This window comes from Phaethon lepturus, unplaced genomic scaffold (genome assembly GCF_000687285.1).
Source record: "Phaethon lepturus isolate BGI_N335 unplaced genomic scaffold, ASM68728v1 scaffold7508, whole genome shotgun sequence".
In the NCBI taxonomy this organism is placed as follows: Eukaryota; Metazoa; Chordata; class Aves; order Phaethontiformes; family Phaethontidae; genus Phaethon; species Phaethon lepturus.
Window position 1 is genome coordinate 50,214 of NW_010559655.1, and position 26,978 is coordinate 77,191.

Below are 26,978 nucleotides of genomic sequence, written 5' to 3' on the forward strand. Positions count from 1 at the left end.
TTAAGGAATTCCACTGAAAATGTTTTTCACAAAGTGCAGCGAAAAAATTAAAAAAACGCAAAACAAGCACTGCATAAAAGAAATACAGGAGTATAATAAGCAGAAAGAACCTTAACACTGACCTTTTTTTAAGTTGCAAGACTGTCAGGTGGCCGATAGCTCAGGCTCACAGCTGGATGTAAGCACTGATGTCAGGTTAAGGGTTCGCCTCAGGCTGGGAGTGCCAGGCCCCGGGAGCACGGGCAGCCCTGACCAGCCTCAGTGGGGGCCTCCCCACACCCATGGGCCCAGGGACTCTACGTAAGCTCAGCCCGGCGCCCTCAGCCCCTCCTTGGCCTGGTGGGGTCCTGGTCTCCAGCTCAGCTGTGCCTGTGGAGCACCTTGCCCTGGGCCTCCACCTGTGGGCTGATGTCCTGGCACGGCCTGTCCCCATGGCCGTGCCTGGAGCTGACCCCAGCCCTGTGCGTTGGCTCTTTGGCCTGCCCTGCCCCGCCCTGGCACCATGAGCCTGGGCCCTCTCGGTTGGACCCAGCTGCCGTCTCTGGCTGGGGGCAGTGGGACAGGCCCTGTCACCCTGGGGATTGCCTTGCGCCTGGCCCTGCAGGAGCAGCTGCCATTGCTGCTCCCTGGACTGGAGGGAGGAGCTGTGCCCCGGCCCGTGAGGGAGCCCCTGCCATTGCTGCTCCCTGGACTGGAGGTAGGAGCTTCTCCATGCACATAGTCTTCATCTGAGGAATGCTGCCCTGAGGAAGGGTCATGGTTTTAGTGTCTAATTTTTAGTGCAAAGCTGTACCGTGACAAACAAGTAAGCATATGAGCAGTGTATTTAGTTTGACTCCCTGTTTCTAAGCCAGGTCAAACCTTTGCCTTGTGGTTGTGTTTTGTGGTACTTGAAACCTGCAGCTTTCTCCTGTTGTCAGTTCTGCCTGTGGAAGATAAAATGCTCAAGCCTGTGGTGGTTGCTTGTCTGTCTCAACTCCCTCCCTCCCCTTAGCTCTATTTTGGTCTAGCTTAGGTGAAAAGCCTTGATTTGTAAAATTGGTGTGTATTTGAAAGATGTAGATTTTTTTCCTTCTTTAAGTGATAGGGAATGGTGGTTCCCAAAACACTACAGACAGACTGCTTTACCTGAAATTCTTCTGGTCCTCTTAAGAAACTTGTTTTCTTCCCAGAGAGTATCCAATATGCCCTAGATTAATAAGGAAAGCTTTAAATCTAACACTTTAGACTCTGCAGAAAATCTCCATCCTTGGTCACTCTTATACCAGAAGATCCAGCTCACGTTATTTTTAGAAAAACTTGGTGAAATGACTGTCTAATATTAGTGATCAGCAGAAAGAAGGCCTCACTGGAGTATAACAACTGCTTCTGTAATTCAATCTCCTAAAAATATAGTGCAGATTTCTGCATGATCAGAAAAAAATGCAGTAATCACCATCCCATTAGTCAGTTCTGACCTATCTTTGTCTACTGGTTTAAATGATTTATTTACAGTATGAAACTTTTAAAAATGATGTATCAGTTTTCTTGGTTACACATAATTTCAGATTTTATTGAATAGCTGGATGAGGAGAAACCCAGAAACTACAGCTTCTGAACATGTATCAAATTCAGAAGAGCAAGATGCCTGAAATTCTCCCTTTTTGGCTCCAGGCAGATGCCAGAGTGAAGAGTCATGTAGGAGGAAGAAAAACTGGCAGAAGATCCAGATAGGAAGATTGCCTAGTTCTGTGAGTAAAGACATCAGTCTTGCATTCCTGAGTACAGGAAGACTCTCAGGTAACTTTCCTTTTCACAGCTACATCTTTTCAGTAGGCACTTTCAGTGTTTTACTGCTTCAGGATTTTCCTTAGGGTGTGGAAAGCTATGTTTAGGGTGGACTTTCTCATGTCATTGTTTCTCTATTTTTTCATCGGCCTTCCCAAATCAATATTCAGCCAAACCCCTGCGAACAGTCTGAAATCTCAGACTTCCTATCATTTTTTTCTGATTGGAAACTTCTAAGGTGTCTGGTATCTATCTTAAGGAGAGGAGGGATTAAAATCAGCAACACTTAGCCCGACGTAACAATTATTGTCCCAGAGCTTCCCAAGTATTAGGCACTTGAATATCTGATGATTGCTCAGATCCCCCACATGAGTTTGTTTCTATTAGCTATATTGCTTCAAATTATGATAGCATAGAGACAATACTTAATATCAGATACAGTGATTAGCATGGTGAGGGGAAGTGAACAAGCGGCTGTGTGGTGCTTAGTTGCTGGCTGGGGTTAAACTGAGAAGTCCTTGACTAGTGTAAGCGCTACTTAGCAACAACTAAAACATCAGTGTGTTATCAACATTATTCTCCTACTAAATCCAAAACACAGCACTATACCAACTTCTAGGAAGAAAACTAACTCTACCCCAGCTGAAACCAGGACAATCTCTTTACAGAGTCTTGCAGTCCCTGCTCCCTATATCATGCTGGCTTCCAGGGCAGCTCTGAGGTGATAACCCAAAATAGGTTAGCTTGCCTTTTCCTCAGAATAGGCCTGTCTAGAGCACTCTCCCTTTCTCCTCAGAAAGCTCACTCCTGACGCAATTGCCAGCTGCCATTTGGAGCACTGGCTGTGCACACCCAGCCTAGCACTTCAAGAAATCCATACTCGTTTCCCACCCAGGAGTCCCTTGCTCTAGATTTCGCCACTTCTCCTCTCTATCTCCAATGGGATGTGGCAGTATGCATAGCAAAACCGAACTCCTTGTAGGTAGTCATAACTAGCTTCCTGGCTATCCAGTTCTTGGAGGTGCAGCATATGGTCCAGACAAAACCCCCTGTTAGGCTGTAGCTGGTGCTTAGATGGTGCATGGTGGCTTGCTCCTCACAGAAGCAGGCAAAAGATTGATGAGGAAGGGCCACCTTAACCACAAACATCAGCTGCAGAGTAGTCAAGGGATGCTCCCTAGACATGGCAGTGGGTAGGCTCACTGTTGTGACAGACTGTCACGTAGGATGATCTGGGCTGCTTAGCACAAGTCAGCAGAAAGGGTTTACTTGTGTGGTAAGTGCTGACAGGCCTGAGCTGTTAGTGTACATTTTCAGTGCTTTTTAAGCACTGGTTGAAGATATAAAACTGTATCATTCTTGGCAGGATGTAGTTAAGACAAATAACTTTATACAAATCTCTTTCCAAGTTATCAAAAATGTGAGTTGTAAATGTGTAGTGGAATCCAAGAATAGATTGCACAATGGCTGTATCGTATGTGATTGTACTGAGATACCATCAGAAAGCTGGCAGTAAACTTACTCTTACTACAAAGCAGAGGAAAGGAATGAAGAGACTCTATGAAAACCAGTTAGCATGGCTGACTGTAAGTGCTGACACTGCACAATGTAAATACAACTTGATTTAACCCATCAGTTTGTTCTCAGCTGTACAGCAAGAAGCTACAGAAAATGGTCCCAGAAGAGTCAGATGTGCAGATACCCCCCTGCCTCTGAAACGGACATAATGTCCATGCTGGCATTAAGGAAAGTACAGGGACTTTCTGAGGAGGTGTCTCTAGGAAAAACCCGTCCTCTCATACAGGAACAGGTGGAGATGGTCAGAAGTAAAGGCCTGGATGATTGTATGGGTGCACTGCTTTCCTTGTGTATTAGCATCATCAGAAAGACTTCATTAGGCACAAGCCGTTCCTGAACTTGCCTGAATCTAGTGAGTGTGCACTGATCCCTTCTCAATGGGATAACTTATTCTGAGTGTCAGGGAAAACTTCCTGTTAGCAGTTTCCAAACCCTCTAGATGACAGCCCTATGATTTCACTTCCAACCCCACTACCCTGTTTTCACAGCTGACACTTCTGCTAGCAGTGAAACATCATCTGTCACCCTTCATGATGCTTGAACTCCTAACTTGGAACAATTGTCATGAAACAGAGAAAAACATAGTTATTGTTTAATCTTGCTTGTCTTAATACACACTGTTGTTCACGTCAGATTTGTGATCTACTTTTGTTCTGGGATTTTTGTCAAAGCAAGGATAAACATACAGCTAATGCAAACGGTCATTCTGTATCGCAAAAGATAAACAAAGAGATTATTTTCCTCAGCTGTCTTCAAATATCCTTATGTTGTATTACAGAGACTAGAGAATAGAAATATGTGTGTTCAGATCAGTGTCCAAGGGCGCTTTTGTCTTCTTACCATTAATACATCTTCATGAAACATTCTCAGTGAATGAACACAAACACTGTATGAGCTGTAGTCGTACCCTCCTATGGTATCTTATAACTTGCTATGCTGCAGTTTTTCAAGACTTGACAAAGCTGTGGGTGATCTCATCTAGTATTGGTGATTGTCCCACTTCGTGTGGGGGGTTGGAGCAGGTAACATCCAGAGGACTCTTCTAACCAACTCTTCTTTTTAAATTTTTTTTCCTTTTTGTGATTGTATAGTCATTGACTTATTACCTATTGGCACAATGGCAGCATGTGAGCAGAGAATGCAATACTCCAAGTAAAGCTTGGTACTTTTGGTACATGATACTACTTGATACAAACTATTAGGAAACTTTGCTCTCTGTTTTGACCAAAAAAAAAAAAAGTGGGTACAGTTGAGACAATGAGGAAGCTTGGGTTTGTTTGGTTTTTTTAAATAATTTTATGGGTAGATAAAGAATTATGTGCTGAAGGCTGGGATCCAAGCACTGTTCACCTATGCTGTATTCAAAATAAAGAAGTAAAATGAGGGTATAAGAGATTACAATAACTTCTGTTAACCACATTCTTTATTACTACATTTCTGTCACTGCTAGTAGAGGACTGTCAGAAGCTTTCTAAAACTACTATACTGACTGCTGCCAGCACTATTTTAATTATTGTAGTTGAGCCACAGGTGGTTGAACTTTAAGAATTGAACTGCATCCATACCTTCCTGTAACAAATCCCTTTGCACTGGAGGCCAGGAAATTTCAGAGTGGCCTGATTTCTTAGCAACAAGAGAAACCAAATTGTTCATTATTGTATATAATGAACTCAGATAGGTAAACTCAGACTAAGCTTTCTGTGGAGTCTGATGGGGTGGATACAAGGCAGTTACAGAATTTTTATCCTTTTGGCTGTGGTATTCATATCTTGCAAGTCCCAAATCTTCTGCCCAGTTGATAAATGCATTTTCTTCACCTGTTGAATATACCTGGTGGTATATTCGCATCTGTAGAGGTATGTGACAAGATAAACATCTTAGCGTGCTGACAGGTAATCTTTGACATAAGATCATGACGGCTGACTTGATTGAGAAATGCTCATAAAGCTGGAAAAAAGTAAAACTTTCTTCTCCTGAGAGCTTAATGTGTGTGCTTCAGGATTTTTGAAGCATTATTCTAGCAGTTTTTTGCATCAAGGATGAAAGTCATTGTTCTTGTCTGTCCCTGGGCACTGACATGCATGTTGTGTGGTATTCACCATCAAGCATGAAAAAGCAGCAACGCTGGTGTGTGTGGGTGTGCATAGGCTTTCCACAACAGAACAGAATTTTGGTCCCTGTTGTAGTCTACCAGGGCAGAACAAATCTCCTTTGTGTGGGGAAGTAATGATGGATCTCCAGAGGCAGATCTGCTGCTACTTTACTGCAGCTTATGTGGCTGCGTAGGCTGGGGCTGAGAACAACACACTCTGCAAAAAGAGCCCCCTTTCTCCCTCAGGAAAGTGAAGACAGGAGCTGACCTTCTGATGCAGAGGGTTGGGTCTAATTAATTCTGGTCCTAGTGGAGGGGAAGCATTGAGAACCAAGAAAAGCATATCATGAGAGTCATGGAAAAGTAGGGCAGGTATACCTGCAGATCAGCCACCAAACTCTCAGTCCCAGTAGGCAGAGAATCTCCAGCCTACTTGGACAGTCTCTTGCTGGAGCTTACCAACATTATCACTCTAAGTTTATTTCTAATATCTAACTGCAGTTCCTCACTGTGGTACAGACACATTATTTCTCATTCTTTCCAAAGACAAGAGATTATTTCCATTTCTTTGCAAAAGTACCTTTTACATATTTGAAGTCTGTTATGTTTCACCTCAGTCTTCTCTTCTTTAAGGCTAATAACCTCAGCTTTTACATTTCTTTATGAAAGGTCACAGTCTTTGGGTGTCTAAACATTTCTGTCTCTCTCCTGAGCCCTCCTTGGTTTGATGGTGTCTTTCCTGAAGTGCTGTGTCCAGAATTGAGCAAAACATATGAGAGTCTCAGCAAATCTTGTCTTTATTTTTGTTTGGAAAACAGCTTAAGATTCTTTTTCTCAGAACTTTTCTCAATTTTCAGCCACAACAAGGATAAACAGCTTGTTATCACAAACATCACCGTCCAGGAGTATGATATCAGGTTCTCATTATTATAATGCAAACCCTTCAGTGTGTAGCCTAATCATGTAACCCTAAAATCTCCTTTCAGTCCTGGTTTGTTCATGACACAGTTGCCAAACATAAAACTATTCTGCAACTGAATGTGGCTCCCTTGGCCCATCTAGACTGAGGAAATTGGGTCTAGAAAAAAACCATAACTATCACATCTGGAAAACACACTGAGATGCAGTGATTTTTAAATAAGATTAATTTTGTAATCAGTGAGAACTGCTTGGAGTATGAAGTTTTGGAGAACTGACCATTATTTCAATAGCCCTTTCTGGTCTCCTTCCTTTTCCTATGGATAATGACATATGATGATACAGATGTATAGCTATATTATTCATTTATCTAAACAACAGAGAGAACATTTGTGATAATATTGAGACACTTAACTGTTGCTTATTCACATGTCATGGTTTAACCCCAGCCAGCAACTAAGCACCACACAGCCACCTCCTCACTCCCCTTGAGTAGGATGGGGGAGAGAATCAGAAGAGTAAAAGTGAGAAAACTCATGGGTTGAGATAAAGACAGTTTAACAGGTAAAGCAAAAGCCGTGCACACAAGGAAAGCAAAACAAGGAATTCATTCACCACTTCCCACCAGCAGGCAGGTTTAGCCATCTCCAGGAAAGCAGGGCTCCATCATGCAGAACGGTTACTTGGGAAGAAAACACCATAACTCTGAATGTCCCCCCCCTTCCTTCTTCTTCCCCCAGCTTTATATGCTGAGCATGACGTCATATGGAATGGAATATCCCTTTGGTCTGTTGGGGTCAGCTGTCCTGGCTGTGTCCCCTCCCAGCTCCTTGTGCACCCCCAGCCTCCTCACTGGTGCGGCACTGTGAGAAGCAGAAAAGGTCTTGACTCTGTGTGAGCACTGCTCAACAATAATTAAAACATCCCTGTATTATCAACACTATTTTCAGCACAAGTCCAAAACACATGCCCACACTAGCTACTATGAAGAAAATTAACTCTATCCCAGCCAAAACCAAGACACTTTATATACACAAGCTCAAGCACATTTGCTTCTTAATTACGTTTTCCTTCCTTGTGTGAAGGTTATTCCTGTTATAGTGTTACAGCTAAGACTTTACATGACTAGAGGTCATGTATTATGTATGCTAATGAAGGTTTCAGTTAGCATGCCATGCCTTTGAATGTCCTTTGTCATAAAACCTATGCGTTGTATGCAATGTCAACTGAACCATACCGTAACGGCTTTTTTGTGACAGCTAAGAAAACACCTTTTGCAACCTCAGATTTACATTTGAGAAAGTGTCCCAGAGTTCCCCAATGTCAAAGTGCCATTGCAGAACAGGAAGTGGCCTTACTATTCCAGAGTAAGTATCATAAAATTGCTAGGTATTAGACTCAGTGTACAAACTATTTCCAGAATGATGGTCTACAGAGTGAACTCATCCAGAAGAAAATCACTGAGGAAAAAACTGCTTCTTAGATTGACCCACTCCGAAGTTTAATTGAACTTCATTGCTTTATCAGCCTTTTAGTAGAAATGTCCAACTATTACTGAATAATATGGACATTTCAGCAGAACAGTGGCTTCTGGGCACGCAGTCTGGCACTTGCAGTCAAGAGAAAGTGGGTAGAGGTTCATGTGGGTATGAATGTCTTTCAGGTACACCAGAAAGATCTGTGGAAGGAACAGGAAACTATTTGTATTTGTGCCAGAGATAACCAACCCTATGTAGGAATAATAGACCATTGTGTCTTCTTTCACCACTTCAATGAATAATCCTGAGAAACATGATACAAGAATCTACAGAGTGAAACACATTGGTGTAAAATGTGTCTCACTTTTGAACTAAGCCACTGAAAATACTACATTTTAAACAAAGGCAAAGTATTAATTTATTGCAAGATTACTCTGACAAGCTTCAAAGGGTTTCTGCATACACTGGTAGATGCTGGTGGAGTGTAGTAATTAGTCTGTGTGCTCTGATCTAAATCAGGAGTCAGCAGCCAGAACACTTGCTTATGAAAATAGTATAGGTGCTCAATAATTGCCAAAGTGCTATTTGAACTCAGAGCCTGTAGAGAAACATTTCTGTATTGTGTTGCTAATTCCCCGAGATAACTGTATCTTGGATTTCTTATGTTTTATTTAGCTTATTTTTTCAACTTAAAATTACTGACTACTAAACCTCAGAATTTAGACAGGAGAATAAAGACAGTAAAAATATCTTGAAATTTCTCTGTAGAAAGTCTTTCTTTAATCAGCAGGATGTTCCTTGTGCCATGTCCCTATGAGAAAGAGTAAACAAGTAAATAGTAGGTACATTTTTTCATTTAGAAAAGTCAAAGTATAACTGAACTGGACAAAAAAGAATTGGAGTACACATATGTACACATAATTATGTATATATAGCTATAATTTTATATATATATAGTTAAAAACTAACAGAAAAGGTACAGGAACAAATTTATTTCTCCCTAATTGCAAGTAAGCATGAAACATTCATAATCCTTAAAACAATGTTAGAATATAAAACAAAAGTTTTATTGAATGACCCCATGTGGAGGGTTATAGTTCTTTTTATAGGAAATGAGTAAAACACAGATTTGATCAAGTTTGCCTAACCTGTAAGGATTTAATCAAGAACTTCTTGAAACTTATCGTTCTTGGTCTTTTCTCTGAAACAAGCCCTAACATAAGACTAAGCTTATCTGATACTTCCTGCTCTATGTTTGGCACTGTTTCTTGCTCTACCTGTTTGTTGGCTACCCTAAAATATATGACTTCTTTCAGGAATGAAGTTTTGGATAATACTTAAACCCAGAAACATTCTTCTAACACAATGTTGTTAGGAATATCCTAGAGGAACCTTAAATACAATAGATTGATATTTGACTAAAAAGAGTTTATCAAACTGATGTTGGAAACTATGTATTAAAAAACATGAGTAAAGCAGAGTCATAGCTGCATATATGATCATGATATAAAAACCCAGAAAGGCACAAACAAAATGTAGATGTGAATTTTTGAAGTTCGGAGGAAGTTTATGTTCAGGATGTAATTTTAGTAAGTTTGCTATATCCAGGCTTGAACAAGATGCTTATACATCTACATGCCAATTAATAAATACAGTTTATGTATAGGTAAGGAAGGAAAACATTTCACAGATGTTCTTTCAAAAATCTGCGCCATTCAACTGTATCCTTGATTGCTGATGCTATTTTAGTCTCTGTCAGCACACAGCAAAGGAGTAAAAAGGCCACCGAGATTGCAGTTGCCCTGTATCCAGAGGGTTAATTCTTCCAGACAAAGGAAACACTATTAGAAGAGTTTTACCTATACCTGCCAAAGCTGGAGTCTTTGGTGCCCTTCATCTGTTAGTACCTGAAGATATGAAATGCTCTAAGATCCGCAGACCTGCCCTGTTCTGCCTGTGGGGATAAAAATGCCTTTTGTTCCTTTTTGGTAACATACATACTTGAACATCTATTAAAGATGACTAAATTCAAATTCCGTGAAAAGAGAAATATCCCAAATTGTTCAAGTGCATATGCCAATTCCTTTGGTATGGATACACAGGGAATGGCAGAACTTTGGATATAAAGATATTACTCCTAAGAGAATTCATCACTGAGTTAACCAAGACACCAAATTGTTTTGAAGATCACTAAAGCAGTAAATCAGAAATGGAAGCTTCTATGATAATAGTAAATAGTTCAAATGAGAAGAAAGAATGCATTGTTTTTTCTTTTCAAGCCAGTCAAAACACTTCAAATGTTTGAGTGTGAGTCTGGAGAACACAGGCATTTTGAAAATAAAGTTATTGTGAATTTTCTTTGAACAGCTGTAGTACTGTCAAGGTTTTTGGAGAATAATTTTACTTTTTTTTGATGGATGGAAATTGCTCTTTTTGATCAAATAAACCTTTGAAAAACTGCATCTTGCTTGTTAGCATGATTGTTAGATACCGAGATGCTAGCATGAAAATTCTCTCAGTGACTGTGGGGGAATGGGCCATGCTCAATCCACTGCGGCTCTGGACTGCTTCAGATGACGCATTTTGCAGGACACACTTTCTTTTTTTACAGTTACTCTTCTAGCAGATATTGTACCTGTATTAAAGAAGGACCAGGAGTGGCAGTAAAACTGATCCAGTCAACAATAGGGCCATTAGTCTGACTCAACCGTGTGCAAAGCTTTAGAACAGATTTTAAAGGAAAGAAGCAATTAAGGCAGGACAATAAAATGGAACATACATTTTTCCAAAGGTAGATCACACTGTACTGATCTGATATCTTTGATAAATGAAATGATCTAGATAAGAGACATGCTGTTGATTTAATTTGCCTGGACTTCAGGAGAACATTTAATATAGTATCTGTTTGAAAATCTTGCAGCTGAGAGAGCTGCACTTCTGATGAACACAGTAAAGACGTACAGGGTCTTCAGAGCAAAAACAAGAAATTGATGTGTAGTGTGATCAAAATGTAGGATGGAAAGGAGATGTAGAGAGTGGGTGGGACATGAGAGACTACTGAATTGGTTACAGCAGGGTAAGACTGCATTTATTAAGGCCTGAGAAGAGGCAGTGCTAACAATTGATGTGTGGAAGGGCAAAAATCTATCTGCGAGTTTTATTTTTCTGAGTCATATTAAACTGAGGGACTGGGGAAGCTTCTCTGCATATTCTCTTTGCCTTTTTATGTTCTTCAGCGAATATTTGGTTTTTCATGTGTAGCAAATGTATGTTACTTTCCCTCCTCACCCCTGTCAGAAGACAAAATATCTCTCTTCCAAACCTAGACCAGAGCATCAACAGTTTGTTTGGTTTGGGTTTTTTTGAAGACTATTGAAGGAATTTGTTCATAACATCTCAAAACAATCTTTATTTTGCACTGGTTATTTAAATAATTAAATTGAAATAACTTTGAATTATGGAAAAGCTGGGTGGCCAATCAACAATCCAGAGATTAACAGCGTTTATGGAGAGAATGCAGCCGAATCGCTAATCCTGCTATCTGGTTCCAGATGACTGGCTGGCCTTTTATTAGCCAGCCCTCTCACTTGAACTATTTGCCTCGGCACTCAAACGTATCAGTAACACATATGGGTATTATTGTAATTTTATTTTTTACATGGAAAATCTTATCCCCAGATCAAGTGCTGAAGATGGCCCTGTTTGACCGTGACCAAGATTTCTCCCTGCTAAATGTTTGTTTGAGACACATCTGTACTCACAAATTTATCTCCAGGAGATTTAAATATGTTTCACCCATTTTCACTAGTTTACTTGGGACAAATAATACACTGGTTTGCATGTAACTGATATTATTATGCTTCTGAACTATGGTGTGAGTATACATGTTAATGTTTTTCCACATATGGAGGTAAAGGGTGCCATATACAGATTCTCCTACATTTAAAGTTGTACAAAATTAACTCTATCCCAGCTGTAAAGTTGTAAGAGTTCATTACTTATAATCTTCCGCAATTTTAATTGTTCAGATTGAAAATGTGTAAGTTTGATTTTTTACTTGTTACTTTTTGCAATTGAAACTACGATTTATTTGATATTTTCAAAGCAAGATCAGTGTATTATATTGCAGGTTACTGTTTTAGAAGCCAAGGGATAAAAGACAGTAATAACTAATGCCTGCTACAAGCCATTATACGACAAGAGAGCATAAAGTCAGCCCTTTAGGCTCCTGTGTGTTGCATTTTGGGAAAATACTGCATTTCAAACACTGGCTTAATGAAGCTGAATGTTTTCTCTGTGTTACTGATAATGTGCTCTTTCCTGGCACGAGCTCCAGTACCTCTGTTTGTACTTTAGGGATGATATTGAAGGTTGGGGGGGGGTCATAAAAGTAACCAAAACACCTGAAATGTGTTTATGATGAGTATGCGTCAAAGTCACCAGCTGCTCTTGGCTTGTTTTTGTTCCTGCCTTTGTCCCACTTTGCAGACCAAAGCTTGATGGCATAACCCTGTTCAGTCTGGCTGGAGAAACGTTTAACAAGGTTCAGGGGCTGGTGATTGATTTTAGGCAAACTGAGGCTGGGAAAAAGGTGAATTTTTGTTAGGAAAGACACAAGCAATGATAAGTTAAGATAGAAGAACTGAGGATGGATCCCATATCACTAAAAACATTTTAATCAAGGCTGGGTGCTTTTCTGAGAAGAAGCTCTCGTACATCTGTCATGCAAACCAGGGAGGTATCAATGACGTTCTAGGAACAAGAATAGAACTTCTTGAAAATGCATCCAGAGTTGGATGCTTTATATCTCTCTAAATAATTCAAGTCTTTTCAGTCATGGAAATTTTCAACTAAATTCTTCAAGAACTGTATGTATGGCAAGCAGGACTTTCCAGTTTTGCGGTAGCTGTGGGATGCTGTAATACAGGGCACCACAATTGAAAACATGTGCCCTTTTTTCCTTTGCTATGCCTTCTCCTTTTCCCACCACAGGTGGAAACGGAAGGGGCGGGGGGGAATCTCTACCAGAGAGAGCAGCTAAGTTGTGGGTTTTTTTTTTTTTTTTAAAAAGACTGATATTAGCAGATTCTCTTCAGTTTGCATCATGTTATTCTGTAATAATATCAGCATTTGCCGGTCTCTCTCACATCTGCAAATGTAAACATGTTAAAACACCTTTTTGTGATCTGCTTATGCCCCTTCTGTACCATAAACGTATTTCCCCATGCTTTTAATAAAACATGGGAGTAAGATAAAGGAAGAATAAAACCAACTTATTTCTCTAATACCAAAGCCACCTATTCTGATACATTGGAGGCTTCTGCTTAGGCTCCCCAGTAATGAGCACACTCCATCAAGTCAGTTTGTTTTATCAGCCATATTCCTTTGTAATTCAGGCCTCCTTGGTGGGGATTATCTTTCTGTTATACATGCAGATAAGGACAACAATCTTCTGATTCTTCTCTAGGTATTGCTGTCTTAAAAACAGTCATAACTGATGATTGTTGCCTGCAGATCGTGCTTTTGTCACAGTTGTTTTGGTTGGTCAATTAACTGATAAAGATGTATAGGTAATGTATAACTGATACGCTTGTGATCTTAGATATAAGGTGTTGCTCTGCCTAACAGGGTACAGTCTGGAAATTATTCAATCTTAAAAGCTTATTAAATTGTGATTGGTCAAGATAGTCAATGACTGATTAACTGTCCATCATCCATCAGAGGATGAATAAGTCACAGACAACAAACAAATGTATTGAGGAGCGACTTCCAGTGAACTTCTGTGGCTTTTTTTTCCTTTATTAAGGAAACCACTTGCACTTTTGCATTTTTTATAGAAATCATACCACTTTTAGGTTTTACAGTAATTGAACACATCAAGTTTGTGCTGTGGACTCAGTTCTTAGGGTGTTGCCCTTCTCTTTGGATAGGTGAATACCAGTGATACACAACTTTAGGCTGCCAGTGCGGTCTACTGATGCAGCCTGATTTTCATCTCCCAAACTAAACACCTCACTCCGTTGCAGATTGAAGAATCTCAGTTTTGAGGTACAAATGGGGGTGTGAAATGAACTAAAAGACAAGCCTAGGCAGAGCTGCTGATGCGGAACTACTGGGGGCTACTGTGTCCCAAATCAGACCTAAAGCTTTTGTAAGCTCAACTTGCTGTTAGTATCAGCAGGTAACGAGTCAGGCTCAGAAAGTCTAGCTTACCTTATGCAATCCCCTTCCTGCTCATCACAAAGGTGTAGTCACAGTACATGGGGTGCTATGTGTAGGTTAGACCCATTTTGTATTTACATATTTGTTAGAGTTGAACAATTTTTTTCATAATATCATCAGTGAGCTGCAAGAGAGTTAAGGACAGATACTGGAGGAAAAAGATTTCTAAATGTATAGTATTAAGGTATTGAATTCCTTTTTCTGCCGTCATAGATCCCTCTCTCCTTCTATAAATGTGAATCTCAAGATGCATGCAACGCGCGCACACTTTCACACAAACCCCTTTGAATACTTTTGTCTGTCCTTAGGTCACCAAACAGCTTCTTGTCACCCAGACAGACTAGAAGTGAAATGATTGCATACCACTCCAGAACAGATAGAAATCAATGTATTTGACATCAGTGTCTGAAACATCTTAAACAAACTCCTGTGAGCTTTGAATCAGATCCTTTTTGAAGTAGAAATCAACAGGCTGCATAGTGAAGGGATAGTGCATGAATGAAGGAAAATATTTAAAATCAAAGAAAATGTTAAAAATTAAGGTAAAGGTCACTCAACGCAAGTATTTTCTTCCATTTTTTCTTAGGGTCTAATATTGCTAAGAAAAAAATTCACTCTCTTGCTGAAGAAAGACCACAATGAGTCGTGCTGTACGTATAGTATTCAGGGATACACCTTCTTGTTATTTGAGCTAAGTAAACAGAAAGCAAACTGGCGCCAGAGTTGTGCAAAGCTGTATCCAGACAGGAAGCTCCAGAGGCAGAAAATGTTGTAGAGGTACTTTCTTTTCTTTTTTATCTATTCCTCTCAGAATATTAGTACAAATTTTTTTTCTTCTAGATGTTTTGCTATTAAATCAAAGTATTTGTATTCTCTATTTGTGTTTTAAAAGATACTGAGTTCTGACTTTAGCTTTAGTGATGTCAAAGGCAATTGGCTTTTCAGTTGATCTTTTCAGATGCAGAAATAATTTTGCAGTTGTTAATGCTTTGATGTGGTTTGTTTTTTTTAGATTGCCTTAATTGCAGTGAAAAGAAAATCATAAATACACAAAATTTTAGCTAGATGTGTGGTGACTAATTCCTGTTACCTGAGAAATACTGTGTATAATTATCAGTGTAAAGGAGATGCACGAATCAGATAAAATGCTAAATATTTTGTAGTCAATAGATTTAAAGAAGTAGTATGAAGAATAAATATTGATGTTATTTATAGACTATTTTAAACTTCATGGGATATTACATTCTATGTTTTCCTTACGTTTTTTTCCTCTCTGCTTTGATTAAAAGCCAGGACACAATCGTATTTAACATCTTCGTTTTCTTTTTGATATCTAAAACTTTTAGCTGCTGAATCCTAGAAAATCCTCTTAAGTCACAAGAATTTTTGCCATTTCAAACTTCTGAAATTTTTTTAGCTACCAATGTCATGTCGTAAACCCATTTTTATACTAGTGGAAGGACTATTATTCATGAAAATGTACAGAGAATACAAAAGTGCACACAAATTTCTTCCTTTACTGTCATTTCATTATTGAGATTATTTCCAAAATACTCGTTCTTTTTGCATTCTTATGTGTCAAAACCTGAAGCTGCTTTGATAATCTTTCCACAATAGAACTTCTAAATTTTTGAGCACTTTTACCTGTAGGTTGAGTTCTACTACACTGTTTTGGAAGTACTAAACTACCTTCTTTTTTCAGCTCTTGCAGCATTTGAATGGGGGTTGCCAAGGCTTATTAAGAATACAAATTAATTACTAGCTTCTATTTCTATTTCACACTCTGCTTTAATAGTTTTAAAATTTTAACCTTTTGAAAGATACTAATAGTTCTAAATTTGAAACAAAGAAAATTGAAATGAAGGTTTACCTTGGATTTTTTTTCTCTCAGGCTTCACATATACTAGGAGTGCTTTACTAGTTAGAAATTCTTGTCAACTGTATTGACAGATTCTCTGAGTAAGTACGGAAATGTAAAATAGATATACTTTATACATTTAATCATCCCTGTGTTCTGTGGATGAAGCAAGAGATACCTCTAAAAATGCCATTTAATTGTGACTGTATAAAGACTTCTGCCATCTGCCTCTCTCATTCATATAGACATTCTTCATTCCACTATGGTGCATGAGCCTCAGGTCATAGCTGGACATGTGTGTGGTTAGTCACATTTGTGCAACCTGTATTATGGTTATACAGCATGATACCATGTCCCGTTTTTTAAAGTAACTGTAAAAAGGGCCATTAAAAGCCGTATTTTCTTTGTATTACCATATTTGGGCTGAACTAGGATCTGTGGGGAAAAAAATAAAAATCAGTGAAGAGTTAATACTTTCAAAAGTGATGACCTTTCCAGAGGGTAATACTGCAGGGCTTCATGCAGATATGCTTTTCTAAGGCTACATTAGTGTCATGGTTTAGCTAAAAACTAATTGTCTTAAATCCAGATGCTGCTATTGCTTCTTTTCTTTTTGGAGGAGTAGAAGTTGTGGGAAAGCTGCAGTTTATCTTAATTACTACTTAGTTTTAGATACTGTTGCTACAAGTTAAAAAGATTTAAATTAACATCTCTCATCTTTGCAGCCTTATAAGAATACTGATACTATAAAACAATTCCACAGTGTCAAAAAATGTATCTCATATCTGAAAATATCTTTGACATCTTTTATCCTCAAAGGACCAGGATTTTTCCCTCATGATAGCTATTGCTTCATGTACTGGAACTTGGGCCTTGGGACTTTTAAGTTTATTGAACATTTTATTACATCTTCCACTTAATTTGACTGGAAGATGGGCTCAGAAGCACAGCTATTGGCATGTACCTTTGGGGCTCAGTCACTGATACCACATGGTGGCTTCAGATGGATGTGGTTATATTTGAAAAGTCTATGCTTAGGTAGGAATACAGACAGATTGCCTTTAGATGTAAGGGTATCCCCTCTTTTTATGAAGTTTTTAAACTCTGATAGAATAAATGAATGCTTTAGTTTATTTGTTCCTTTGAACAACTTTCTTCTCAGCCTTATTTGAGGTGAAATATCTAGCCCTTACCAAAACTTTTCTTCAGCAAAGTCCCAAAAGTTTACCCAAAGAAAAATTGTAGGATAGTGAATTTGTGAAAACCATATTTCTGTTGTATGACTCCTGTAGTATTCTATATTAGGTAAGCATGAATCTCATGCTAGGTTGCGTATTACTCTGAGTTTAAAAAGTATGTGTCACAGAAACAGATTATCTTGTGCACTTTAGACAAATGCAACCTAGGAAGTGGTATCAAATAGATTTTTCCTGGTTCAAATAGTTTATAAAATGTGAAAAATGTAACTTTTCTGCAAGGTTGAAACTGCTTTAAGGACTTTTTTTTGTACAAAATTACCTGAACATGTCTACATAAGTGAATTGCAGAGGCAATACAGGTAATGACTAACACTGGTATTTGCTGGCAATGGTCATGTGTCCTAGGAACTCAGGTAATGCATTAGTACAATAAACACCCCTCTGTGAGATTTTCTTTCAGCTGGTCATCCATATGATACAGTTCTTTTACCGAGAATATCTATATATTGACAAAATTGGATCTGTGGTGGAAGGTAGACAAAAGGAATTTAAACTTTTCTGCTTTATTAAATTCATATGATCTTGAAGTTTGATTAATACAAAGAGCAAGCACATGAAAAAATTCTAAGATGGAGCAACATGATTCTGCAGCCCTCTAACAAAGTATGTTTCCATATTTTCTGTCCACATATCACTTCAGTTAATTTAGTTCTCTTCCATCTCTCATCATAATAAGTGCCCCCAAGGCAAATCAGCTCCATGTCTTAGCAGTTTGTGGATTAGCTCACTAGAAGGGCAGCCTTCAGCAGATAAGAGTACTTCTCTAGCAGAATCCATTAGGAATCCCCAGGAAAGAGACATGCCCATTTCTGATATTTTGAAAAGCAGTGCACAACCATCAAATATCAGATACACTAGTCTCTGGAAGATAGCAGTCTTTTCCACAACTCTTCACATTTCTTATGAGAGCTAAAAGGACATAGAGTAGAAAAAAAGTGGCATCATGCCAACCTGGGCAGTGGTAAGCCCTGTAGTGTCTTCATTGGTTCCGAGTCACTATACTGAAACAACAATCTGGCTTTGTATAATTTAGCATGAAAACTTTGATAAATGTAGCTTCTCTAGAGAGGTAAGATGGGACTTCTAAATTATACAGCAGGATGAACCATATACTTACGGAAAAGGAGACTGGAAAAGACCACAAGACCTCATCTTGTGCATTCTGAAGCTCCAAGAGAGAATCAACTGTACCTCAGAAATAAAATATATCATTATCTTTATTGTTAATAAGATTTTCTTAATATCTGACATAAACTTCAGTGTCATAGTTTAAACCCATCACTTCATATCCGCTACAGATGAAAAAAAATTAATCCCTCCTTACCTCTTTACAGGTAACTTATGTAGATGATAATTTCCACATGTTCAGTTGGCCTTCTCTTCTTTAGACTGAGCAACCCCAATTCTTTCAATCTTTCCTTCTTGTTTTTTTCCCAGACAACTGACCATTTTCTCTGCTCTTCTCTGGACTCTCTCCAGTTGGTCTGCTTTCTGAATCGTTTTGCTTGAACAGGACACAGTGCCACTGGTTGCTGTGCTAGCCAGTAATGTAATAGGAGGTATTCCTTCTTGTATGGTACAAGCAAAACAGTTTATCTTCCTAATATGCACTTTGCTTTCTTGCACACGTATGGTGTAACACCACTTATTCATGTATAGCTTGTGGTTGACTACTGGCCCTCTTATCCCTTTTTGGTAGAATGGCTGCCTAACTGGTCATTGCCAATCTTACATCTTTACAAACTATTATCCCCTCTCAGAACCTCACACTTGTAAACACAAGTGCATTGCAGTGTGTTTTTTCCTACAGATCATTTCTCTTGTCTGTCAAGAGCATTCCGAATTGAATGTATCATGCAGTGTGTTTGCTCTTCATTTGAGCTTATTGTTATCGACAAGGTTGAAGGATTTTTCCTTTATACAATTCCATTAGTGACTTGGGCCATTACCAGGCCCAGAACAGACTCAGATAGAATCTCACTTGATTATATTTTTTGAGTTTGATAATGAATGGTTAAAAACTAATCTTAAAATCTGTGTTGCTTTTCCCCCCCACCCCCCAGGTAGTTTTGCACTCTCCCTGAAGCAGTTTCATTTTAATTTACTTTTGAAAATGTTATGAGTTAATGTCAATAGCATTATTAAAATTAAAAAATGTTACATGACCTGCTGTTTCTCTATTTATGATACTTGTTGCCCTGTTACAGAAATTATATTGCTTTATATTTTTGGCATGTTGGATATTAGCTTTTTTAACTATCTCTAACCTTTTAGGAGTAATTTCTTTTTTCATTTATGCTAGTATTTTCCCAGAATTTCTCTCTTCCTCGTTTTTTGGCTTTTTAAAGATGAGCACTGTGTTCACCTCTTCACACATTTCTCTCAAAATTTCTGAGAGTTTTCAGAGGAAGCTAACGGGTCTGAGCTTGCTTCACTCTGTTCTCAAGGTATCTTCATATGGACTTCCTCAGGCCCAGCTGTCACTATGGATAGGACTCATGTCACCTAAATTTAGCTACCTATAAAATAGCCATCTATATCTGTGCAGGGGTATAGGTTCCTATCACAGTCAGGGGAGACTTAGTACAGCCAATGGCCAGTAGAGAGTTCTTCTGGAGACATGCTGTACGGGAACACTTGAGGATGAGGTGAACTGCAATGTTTCTAAATTATTATCAGACCTCTTCTTTTCCTATTTTAGATGGATTCTTTCTTACTGAGTTTAGTTATTAGTTATGCAATTACAGCTCACCCTTTTATGGAGAGTGATGGAAAATGTACTTCAGCCTTCTGCAACCGAGCTATCACTAGGTTTTTCTTCCCTTACAGATTTGATTTCTTGTTATCCCTTATGTCCATTGCTTTTTGCAGTTAAATTTGTGCTTTATCCTTTCTGACTTTGTTTCAGCATCTTGAGCTATTCTTTCATACTTGTCCTTAGGAGTTTGACCTGGCTTCCACTTTCTGTACATTTTCTTCTTGTGTTTCAGGTCATTGAAGACAGTGTTGCTTAGCCAAGCTGATCTCTGACCATACTTCCTATCCTCCTACTGTGTGGGATTGTTTGTGTTTGTACCCTAAACATCATTTCTTTAAGGAACTGCCAACTCTACTGAATTCCTTTTGCTTTAGCCATGTTTCCCATGAGAACTCACCTTCCAGTTCCCAGGGCTTATTGGAGTCTTCTTGTATAGAGTCCATTGCGTTTGAATGGATCTTTCCTCTTGTACCTCATCTAAAAATAATATGTTATCACATCACGGTTGCTCTCAACCAAATTACCTTTACCCTCATATTCCCAACCATCCTCCTTCTTGTTTGCTTAGCAGACAGCCTCTTGGCAGGCTGCTGTTGAAGCACTTGGCAGGCTCTGACAGCTGCTGTAGACCGTACGCAGGGAGTGGTTAAATGCTGCTCATTATACCCAGAGACAGACACGGCACGTTGCTTTGTAATGTGCAACTAGAGATGCTCACCTAAACATTCGCATGTTTAAGGGTAACACTTCCATCTTTTAGCTGGGCATTTAATCAAAACAAAGACAAATACTATGTATACAGGGTGTTTCAAATACTCTCCTGGGAAACCATCTGTGTGGATGCAGAAACACTTTGCCCAGCCTTGAAGACCAGGTAAGGAGAAAACAAAATCCTCTCCCTTGTTTCCTTTGCAGACCTAGGCATAAAATTAAATAATGTATCTCTTTGGACTGATCTTTCTTTGTCTGAATATTTATTTTCTATTTACCATCACTCAGAGGAATAGGAGATCTCCACTGAAGTTGTCTGGTTGGTGAGTAAAATTGGATTGTTAGTAGCTTTTCATGTTACCATGATTTTCATAGTGTAGTCAATTCTCCACAAAGAGAGGTTTCTTTGTCACTGAGTTCTTTGTTGCTGTTTTTCCTTCATTTAGATATTTAGAATCGCCATCAAGTCTCTCAAGAAATAAACTGAGACATTATTTAGCTTTTAAAATCACACCACGGTGAATCCGTGAATTGAATCTACAGAGGATTTTTTTGGCACTCTATTTTTCATTGCTATAACTCTCTCCAGTTAAGAACAGGGGAGTTTAACATACAGCTAAAAGTTGATACTACAAGGATTCTGGTGTCTGAAATTAAGAGACAGAGGCTTTCATTCACTTTCTGGCTTTGCCAAGGATAATATGCATCTTGACTCTTCTCATTTCAACATAGTTTGCAGCTGCATAGGATTTTGTCACATTTCAAGTGTTTAAGCAGGAATTTTCCATGCTAGATATCTATGTCTCAGGATAACTTTTAAAAACCTTTGAGCAAAAGTAGTTTATAGCTTTTTATACAGGGTGTTTTGGAAACGGTGCTCTTTTTTCTCATCTTAAATGGTTCTGGTGACCTTTCCTCTAAGAAGTTCAGGTACTTTGCAGGCTTTGGAAAAAGTGTATGAAAATGAGGTTAAGGGGTTTCCTCTCATATATTCTCAGGGAAATCTCTGCTGGACTGAGGTGGCACAGGGGAGTAAGGCATCCGGTTTAGTAACAGGGAAAGCATGAACAAGATTTTTTGTGAGAAAGTGTTGGGGATCTCTGGCAAAATAGATTCAAAGACTGAAATCAGCAGGAAGAAACTGTGCCTTGATGAGAAGTGTGAAAATTGCTGTGGGAGGGAAAGGAGAGGAAAATGTGTCAGTATAGTTTGGGAGATACGAAAATAGCTAGAGGAGCTGAAGTGCAGAGCCTGGGACTAGCTGAGTACAGAGCTGAGAGCGAGAAGCTGTGGGGCTGTGTGGGAGGCTTGCAAGAAGGAAAGACAGATCTGACGAGCTGGGCTCGGAAGTGTGGTTGGTGTGGAGGGCTGTGAGGCTGACTGAGGAGACTAAAGGCGGAGACTGGTAGTGGGAGCCAGCAAAGAGCTGGCTTGTGCATGGGGAAGACTGAACAGCAGAATCGAGGTGAGATCTGATGGGCGTTTAGGAAGCTGGAAAACAGGATTTGCTGGGCAAGCTGACTGGGAACGATACAAGGATGGCTTTTGGAGGTGAGGATTTGCTGGAGACTGAGTTAAAATTTTCTGCCTGTTTGGACTGGGTAAGAAGGGGTCACAGCTGGGGTGGGGGCCAAAAGAAAAGCACTGGTGCCCATGCAAATATATGTCCAGCAGGAGGGGAACTCAGCGTTGGAGAGCTGCTGGGGAGTGGGGTGCAAGGAGGTGGAATTGGGGATAGCAGGAGTGGAAGACTCTGGGCAGGCCGTGCTGATGGTGGGAGCATGGGAAGCAGGGACAAGCTGTACTGGGGACCATTCTCCTCCAGTGCCAGGAATGGCATCTTGCATGCCTGAGTCTCACCATTTTGTTGCTGTCAGCAGGTAAGTCTGACAAGCTCGGGTCTTGTCCTTGTTAATGTTGGGTTTGTTCAGAAGATAGCAACCCGCTGCCACTATCAGTTATTCCATTAGAGTGAGTATCATAAGATCAGTGAAGGCAGCTAAATGATTCACCACTGATAATGCTTTTTGTGCATGTTGTTATGATGCCACATGAATATGTTTTTCGGTAGTTTTTCAACACCTGGTTTTTAAACAAACAAGATATTCCACTCAAGTTGACACACTCAGTTCACAGTGTGGGCATGCTGTTGAGATGCTCTAGGGCTGTGCAGTAGGATCCCCAGTATCTACATCAGGTGAGGGAAGGTGTTCAGTGAATCAGGCAAGAGATTTTAGGATGAGAGTTTGGGTTCTTTGTCTGCCACAATAATCCCACATGGTGTGGGGCACCCACCTTTTCAGAGACTCTCATTGACTGTCCATTATCCATTTTATGGCTACTTGAGCAGGCTCTGGAAACCAGATTTGCAGATGTTTAGAGCAATCATATCTCTAACTGAATCAGAAAGACTATTTTGAACTTAGAGTGTACTGTAACGTTAAATACTCTGAAATGTCAGCTCTTTAGTTTCAAGACTGTGATACCAAAAGCCAGCAGATACTTCATCTTATGTTCTCTATGATTTAGCTCATGCACCACTTTAATCCTACTATTTCCTAAATTCTTAATATTTGATACTACATGTATCATAGTATGATGTAAAAACACATTTCATAAAAACAGACTTTAAACATAATGTTTCTGCTGAACAGCTTGTCCTGCAATACAGGGGAGACTAGGAAGGAAAGGAAAAGTAGGCCTAGATTCATGTAGGAAGAGAGAAGAATGCATACACACAGCTTGTTAGTTAAGTGTCAGGATGTTTCAGGCAAAGAGGTTATTCCTGTAAAAAAGCAGGTTTCCTTACTGGTGTAATGACTTGTACATGATTCCTGTACAGGAGTCTTTGGAGGAATACAAAAAAGAAAGAGTTGGGGGGAATGAGAGTAGAAGTATGGTTTTGGACAAAACGGATCCTGAAAATGAGGGTCAAAAGCTGGACTAGAATGATAGAAGAAGCTGGAGGAGATGGGCGGAAAATGGAAAATAATGTAAGCAGAGACATTTTGTATGCACTAGACTGTGAAAAGAGAAAGAGAGATCATGGCTGTCATCAGTTATGGTAGGCAGGTACTAGTGGAGGGAATACAAGAAGGATGTAACAAGGTGAACAGCAGCCAGGGGGTTGCCTGGTGGCTGTGTGCTAATAAACCAGGACTGTTACAGACAGTTCTGGCTATGCTATTTGGTGTGCAATGGCAGGAATGAATGAATCAAGTTTACATAGGGAGGTGAAAAGCAGGAGGGGACAGAGAGGATCTAGGGTTGAGACAAAGTGGGTAGACCTGAATGGCAAGGACAACATTGCTATTACTGACAGTAACTGAGAACAGAAATATGGGAGGGAACTGTAAAACACATGAAAAGCCAGAGATCCAGTTATCAATATAATGAGAAAAGCAGATGGATTTTATGAGGTCCGATCTCCCATGAAACAAGCCTGGAAAGAGGTCATTCATTGCCATTGTGGTAGGTGTGCATCATGGTCTAAGCTTTTCTTCCATACTCCGTTTTCTCCCTTTCTTCTTCGTTTCCAATTTTCTTAGGGTCATCTAGATTCCTTAAAAGAAAGTGGTGAAGGTTGCTCCCCTATGACTGGTTTTGCAGTGGTTTAAATGGCAGTTGATATTTTGGTGGATTTTGAATTAAATATTTAGCCAAGAAGACTCCACAGCCCATTGTTGGGTAATGAAGCAGGCGAGGTGGACTTTCTTCTCATATTATCTTTCAGGCCCTGACAGCACTAACAGGGCATTGACTGTCCCTGCCCAGCCCCCTGGGACTTCCCCCAACCCTGCCCACAGCCCAGGACCCCATGTCAGCCCCACAGGACCATCAGTCCCTGCCCCAGTGATGCTGCAGCAGGGCTGGTCTCCAGGTCCCCTGAGCCCAGCCAAGATGGGCCCACCCATGAACTGATGTCACCATGCATCTGCCTGATGATCTGGTCTCTTGGCTGAACCTGGTCCCCATCTCCAGATCTTCACCCTTCAGGGGTGGTGATGGATCCAGGCTGGTGAGAACTGTGCCACACTGGCCAGGTGGTTATTGTACTTGGTTCTCAGCTCCCTATCCTGAAGGGAAGAGCTGTCCCTCACTGCTCCCTGACAATATCAATGGGAAGTGGCCAAATCAAAAGTCCATGGTCTTTCTGGCTAAAACTACAGGAAGAAAAACAGAGACAAATATCACATAGTAAGGGTTGGGTTCCAGCGTGTGAGTTACTGCAGTGCATTTAATCTCATTCCTCTTTAAACATCTGTGGTAATTTATTGGGTAGTTTTGCGTATTCCTTTCTATACTCATTTAATTGAATTTGTTCTTTGTCATCTTTACTTCATTGAATTATACTTTGTGTCTTTTCCACTCCCATTCTCATCCTCCCTTTCCCACAGCATCATTTGAGCAGGCCACAGAGCCTTTCTATTTCCCATGGCCCTGGCTCCACTTTTCCTTAGGTTGGTGCTCCTTGCCTCTCTGGGAGTTTTTCTATCAGACTCTGTGCTGCCTTTTCCCATGTACTCGGTTTTTCTCCTCAGTTTGGTTCTTTTCAATCCCCAAATTGGCTCTTCCTTTCGCTTGCTTTTTTGTGGGCTGGTTGGTAAGAGTTTTAGCACACTGGCAGCCTAATTGGTGTTGGCATCCCTGAAAAGGAGGATTTTAAGGAGTGATTTTAGGTGAAAATGTAATAGCACTGAAGGTGCTTCAGAAACTTCTTCCAAAAAGGGAGGCAGCAGAGGAGAAAGCAGAAGCTATTCCTTTGTTAGTAGGGGCTAATGGTAGCAGAGGCTAGAAATGTGCCTGATCAGGAAGTAAAGTTGAGCTTTTAATACTGCATGAGAAATGATAGGTAAAGAAAAACTTCGGAAGGCAAGACAAGGAGATGACATGGGGTGAAACAGAGGGGGAAAAGCTAAAAGTCAGGCATAAGAAGGTGGTGTAATGAGAATAAAAAGTAGTTTAATGATGGCAATGAGGAAGGTAGCACTGCAGTTGCTGAGACCAGAAAGAAATCTGATACAGTAATGGAAGGCTGAGATGCCCACGGCAGGGAACAAGAGTTTTAGCTTGTGCCTTTTTTGGAAATTGTGGCTTTGTACCTGCCTCACTGCTGTGAGGTGTGCTACTCTGCAGGACACCCCTGTCAGCCTCTTCCTCGGCAGCCGCTCATCTAGCTCCTGTGTTGTCTCCCTACTGAGCTTGTACCTGTTCTCACGTAACACCTTTCAGCCCCTGGTGCTGCAAGTGAAATGATGTCAGACCCTGGCGCTTGTTGGCAAAATGACCCAGCTCAGAAGGTTCTTCTAGCCCTTGGCTGTCTGCAGCCTGCTGGAGGTTCCTAATCCACTTCATGGAGCAGGCAAGTCTGCCTGCTGAGACTCCAGTTTCTGGGGTCTCCCTCCCTCCTGTCCATCCATAACAAGTTGTACAGGAAGAAGGGGGCTGCAGATCTGGGTGAGCAAAGGTCTTGCTTATAAAGGTGCAATTCACCCTGTTAGAATAGTACACTCAGAACTGTGTCCAGCAAAGCTTGTTTTTCCTGTTCATTTTTTATTCTGGCTGTTCCTGGGGGCTTTCTACACGTCATCCCTTCCTCAGCTTCTATGTACCCATGTACATATCAGTATGTATGTATTTGCAGTTGTCTTTTTGAAGGGATTAACAGTGCTTAGGTACAGAATTGAGCTCAACAACTGAGAATGTTATCTGTTTCCAGAGATTTTCCCTACCCTCCACTGAGCTGCCCTGGTGGTACTTTTTCTTACTTCTGGCTTCAAATGTATCGGGAACACAAATAAGTATTGTTATAATTTTTGTTATAATTGTTATTATTTATTATTAATGATTATTGTTATAATTTTATTCTTTTAATCTGGAAACCCCCACTTATCATCAAGCAGGGTGCAGGGGGTCACCCCATATGCTCAGCTGGGACCGAGCGAAAAATTCTTTGCGCAAAATTCGCTTGAGACACACCTTTGTAAGTTTATCACCAGGAGACTTTAAATCCTTATCAAACTACTTAGTTTACTTGGAGCAAATAATATGCCAGTGTAACTGATATTAATGTATTTCTGAACTACACGTATGTGTGTATTTATGTATGTACATATGCATATAGTTCAGAAATATATATACATGTACACACACGTGTGTGTACATGTATTTCTGTGCTTGGATAATAGGTGCCATACATAAAGACTTAATATTATTCAACATTTCCAGTTATAGGACTTCACATTGTTTATAAAAGTATCAAAATATTGTTTTTTTCAGACTGATTTTTTTAATACTTCTTTAAAAACTGCAGATTTTTCAATTGCAATGGTTCAGC

At 39.9% G+C, this 26,978-nt stretch overlaps 1 protein-coding gene across 1 annotated transcript in view; it reads left to right on the forward strand.

The window, feature by feature from the left end:
• Nucleotides 1–22,122: 22,122 nt before the first annotated feature.
• The window catches only part of LOC104625723 (carbohydrate sulfotransferase 9-like), an 11,163-nt gene continuing 6,307 nt past the window's right edge, over nt 22,123–26,978 (forward strand). Inside the window, exon 1 of the mRNA XM_010293425.1 lies at nt 22,123–22,192. The gene's annotated coding sequence lies outside the window, so the exon portion shown is untranslated. The remainder of the gene's footprint in view (nt 22,193–26,978) is intronic.